This window comes from Brachycentrus maculatus, unplaced genomic scaffold (assembly GCF_059751285.1).
Source record: "Brachycentrus maculatus isolate JH-2025_06_01 unplaced genomic scaffold, ASM5975128v1 h1tg000536l, whole genome shotgun sequence".
Classification (NCBI taxonomy): Eukaryota; Metazoa; Arthropoda; class Insecta; order Trichoptera; family Brachycentridae; genus Brachycentrus; species Brachycentrus maculatus.
Window position 1 is genome coordinate 292,423 of NW_028281282.1, and position 5,250 is coordinate 297,672.

Below are 5,250 nucleotides of genomic sequence, written 5' to 3' on the forward strand. Positions count from 1 at the left end.
ACACTATGGAGGCGGACAAATGTAGACTAAAGTGAAATTTCTACAGTATCTTATTTATATAAATACGAGACAGTAGGAATTTCACTTTAATCTACAATTGACCTGATGGCGGAATGGTTATTCTGAAACCGGTATTCATGAAGTAGTGTTTTTAAGTGGCGTTACACAAAGCGAATGATGAATGATGAGGAAAAAGTGGTTAAAAACAACTTAGTTTTTAACCACTTTCTATTCAAACCGGTTGGACAAAAAAATACCGATAAAAAGTGGTTAAAAACAACTTTGTTCTTAACCACTTTCTATTCAAACATGTTGGACAAAAAAGTACCGATAAAAAGTGGTTAAAAACAAAGTTGTTTTTAACCACTTTTTATTCAAACAGGTTGGAGAAAAAAAGTGGTTAAAAACAAACATTTTGAGTGTGTCCAAATACTTCTTCACAAATCACAAGATTTGTTAAAAATACTCCTATAATTGGAGAAAAACCAGATTTGTGAACAAGCATTTAGACACACTCAAAATGTTGTAGATAAGTTCCATACTACACCGTGTAAAAAAAAAAAGCTAAAATAAACAAAAATATGGTGGATAGGTTTCTTTGTATAAAAATCAATTCAGGATATAAAAAAATAAAATTCATTATTTCTTATCGTATCTTAATTTTATTTTTAAAATAGTTTTAAAAAATCCAGGGTAACAAAAATGATTCAGCTAGTTCCCTATGCATACCTCTCTCTCATAGCACTGACCAGAAAGTATTCGGCTGTCCAAACTCAAAACACAGTACGGGACATTTTTTTGTAGTAGGTTTTTTTTTTGCATTGTTGGACCAAGTAGATTCTTTATAAAATCAAACAACTTTGTTTTAACCACTTTTTTATTGGTACACTTTATCCAACCGGTTTCGACAAGAACCTTGCCATCATCAGGGTTTATGTTTAATTTTAAAAAACATTGAAACATTGTGAATGTGAGAGGGAAAACAGAACAAGGACGACCGAAAAAGACTTGGCACGACCAGATCAATCAGAACCTAAAATCTGGCGGTGACAAAAGTCTGCGTAATCGGAGGGCATGTAGGACTAAATGTATGGATGTGAAGGAGACGAGGAGTGTATGTCAGGACAGAAGAGTGTGGCGTTCCATCCTCTCTGCCTACCCCTGCGGAAAATGGGCGTGGTGGTAGTAGTAGTAGTTGAAATACTCATAGTAAATTATCCACCTTACAAAAAACTTCCACGCGCTCCGTACACCATATGAAAATATTATTTAAAAAAACTGCTTAATCTTTATAGTGCATTGCGTAGTAAATACTTTCATATTTTCATATGGCGTACGGAGTGCGTGGAATTTTTTGGTAAGGGTAAGGTTAATAAACTATTTCAATGTTAATTAAAATTTAGTACATAAACCCTGATGATGGCAAGGTTCTTGTCGAAACCGGCTGGATAAAGCGTACCAATAAAAAAAGTGGTTAAAACAAAGTTGTTTTATTTTATAAAGTTTATAAAATGTCCCACAAAGTATCTGCGAAAAACATTCAAGAAATAAGTAGATTCTACTTGGACCAAAAATGCACAAAAAACGTACTAAAAAAAAATGTTTCTTACTGTGTTTTAAGTTTGGACAGCCGTACTTGCAAGGGATGTAGGAAATTACAAATTATTGCTAAGCATTGTCAAATGAATGTAAGCTTTCTTTTCTCTTTACATCGTTATTTCGAAATTGTATTAGGAAAAATGCGTAAAAATGGAATTCATTGCATCTTTTCGTCAGAAGAGATTGAATTGACAATATGATTAATAATACTACACACATGAAAGGTGTGTTATGTTCCTTCAAACCCTCATCCGCACCCCAACGGTGCATAGGGCACTGTATCATATAAACGCAGTATTATCTTGATCATTAACACACGAAGGAAAGGTGATCAGCCCTCCGCTTCAGGTACCAGTCCAGGGTAATTAATATTGAATAAATATTACAATGAAAAAATCACTTATATTTATTTGACCCTGGGAATCGAATCTGGGACATCCAGAACGGTAGCCGGGCGTGTTGACCGCGCTACGGAAGCGGACGGTGTTATGCTAATGAATTTAAAAAATATATGTATTTTTAAGTTAAATTTGATAAAATTAATTTGAATTTAAACTCAAAAAAAATTCCGTCTTGAAAAATGTCTGTTAATATATTTTATATTTTACTTGAGATGAAACCTCTATCGTTAAAGAGAGTGTTATATTACCATACCACAAAGTGAACAGTGAATGATAAAGAAAGTGTAATATTACCATACCACAAAGCGAAAGATGAATGATAAGGAGAGTGTAATATTACCATACCAAAAAGTGAACAATGAATGATAAGGAGAATGTTCCATGTCTGTTAATAACCAAACGGGGAGAGTCGGAATTACTATCCTTTTAGCTACAAGATACAGATATTTACCAAGATTCGATACATAAAAAAGATAACTTCTATGATACAATTTTGAACAACGTATAATAATATAAACACACTAGAATAGGAAAAAATAAGATTGCAGAGTTAGAAAAAAGATCCATCAAACTAAACACTTAACAACCGAGACGACACCGCATCGCAGTGCCCGGCGCGCCGTCGGGAGCGGGCAACGCGCGACAAAAGGAAGAAATCAAATACAGCGAAACCTCTATCTATCGTTTTTAAAGGGACCTATTGAAATTAATCATGAATGCGGGATTAAGAGGTCCATACACAAGGAGATACCATCGATTAAAGATACCATCCTCCCAATCTGCATAACCATTGCTAGGTTGAAATTCTAAGAAGATTACAAGTTTAAGCTGTAAATAAATGTATTTATTATGATAAAATACACGGCTGAACTGGACCACAAAAAAAATTTAAGTATATTGCATTGTCCGCCTCCGCCTCCGTAGTGTAATGGTCAGCACGCTCGGCTACCGTTCTGGAGGTCCCGGGTTCGATTCCCAAGGGGGGTAAAATAAATATAAGTGATTTTTTCACTGTAATATTTATTCAATATTACCATGGACTGGTACCTGAAGCGGAGGGCTGATCAACCTTCTTCCTTCATGTGTAAACGATCAAGATAACACTGCGTTTATATGACACAGTGCCCTATGCACCATTGGGGTGCGGATAAGGGTTTTATTATATTACTATTATATATTGCATTGTAAATAATCTGTGATTGACTTGTTTTTTTACGGTTTTATTTCCGTAAGTCAACAGCATATTTTCGGCTTGGCAAATGATATTTTTTTGGCATCAGTTATTGAATATGCGTAATAGAAAGTTTTCAATCTTTCAAAGAGTGTGCATGCTTCTGAAAATGAAGGTACAGGCAGCGGCTCCTCTTCATCAATATTGACCTCTTCTGTATCCGTCAGCCTTGCGTCACACAAGCTTTCCATAGTTTCTACCCCATACGTTGGAAAATTGTCATCGAACGTAACAAAATTAAGAAAAATGTAAAAAACGCAGACAAGATCGCTCACTCCTTTCAACAACGTCATAAATAAAAAAACTCGATTTTTCAGGTGATCGTTTTTTAAAATTTAAGAATATAATAAAATGTATTAAAATAAATATCAAGCCACTTATTGAACTTTTTACCGTGCAACAGATCTTTTTAGGTAAAACCTGAATGCTTTTTCTCCATTTGAAAAATATTTAGTGCATTTAAAAAAAATAATTAAACAATACAATTTATTCAAAATGCAAAAACAACACTTTCTGCCCTGTAGCGGGTAAATATTAAGTTAAACATATGCCGCTTTTGCTGGAATATAGTACATTTTCTGGGCATTCCGAGAATATACACATCTGATAGACGATTTTTGATATATGGCATTGTTGAAAGGAGTGAGCAATATATATCAAATCAAGCGTAATCCAAACGATGAATGCGATAAATGGTGATAGAGGAACAATCGATGCAATCTATTTTTGTATGAAATGAATTCGGGGTAGGAGAAATAAACGACACATCCGGGAAAACGATTATTCGAGGAACGATAGATAGAGGTTTCACTGTATTGACTATTAGACACAAAACAATTGATGAAAGCAACATGCGTTATCAAATTTCAAATTTAACCCTTCCCTTACGGTGCTAAAAACTTCCGCGTACTCGGTGATATGTATTTTGTACACCATATGAAAATTTCATATAAAAACGGGAAAAAGACCAATATATAGGAATATTTGTTGCCTTTATTGACCATAGTTGAATTTGAAATGTGACAATTTTATAATATTAGCTCTGATAATTATCGGTAAACGAGAAAAAAGACATCGTAAATAGTCGCAATAGCTAGCGTAGCGACACGACCGTTGCACACGACGGTCTGCGCACTACTAACCTTGCAACGACATGCGCGTATACACAAAGCAACGGCACGCGCTCAAACAATGAGAGACGTTTGTATATTGGTGATTTTACTAATGATTTTTTCACAAACTATTTATTTCCGTCGCTGCAAATAAATAAGTTTATATTATAATACCTTCATGTAATACATGATTATATTACGGAGGAATACTAATTTTTTTTTTTTTTTAAAAGAACCCCTATCCGCACCCCAATGGTGCATAGGGCACTGCGTCATATAAACGCAGTGTTATCTTGATCGTTTACACATGAAGGAAAGGTGATCAGCCCTCCGCTTCAGGTACCAGTCCAGTGTAATATTGAATAAATATCACAGTGAAAAAATCACTAATATTTATTTTACCCCATCTGGGAATCGAACCCGGGACCTCCAGAACGGTAGCCGAGCGTGCTGACCATTACACTACGGAGGCGGACACAAAAATTGTGAGCCCGTATCTATTATACTTCATATTGATATTCTCGTTTGAAAAGTGGAGTTGTAGTAAATACATATCACCGGGAGGGGAAGGTTAATAATGTTCCTTTGTCCGTCGCACTAATAGTTAAAAGTTCATCCATAATTTATATCCTACACTTGAAAAGTTTACGTCAATTAAAATATAGTTACACTTAAGACTATTACTTAATTTCCCTAATGAATGTGTTGTGTGGATTTGCCTCCGTTACCGTATCGGCCCGAACATACCGCGACGAAACCAAAATCGGAGCTCTCCAACGACCACGAATTTGAATCCACGGACCCGTGCGCGATGCTCCCGCAACCAGGCGTGGAGTAGTCCGATTTTGCCCGTTGAGAGCGAGCGAAAGGAGTGATAATTTTGTCATAATATAAAAATAAAATAAAA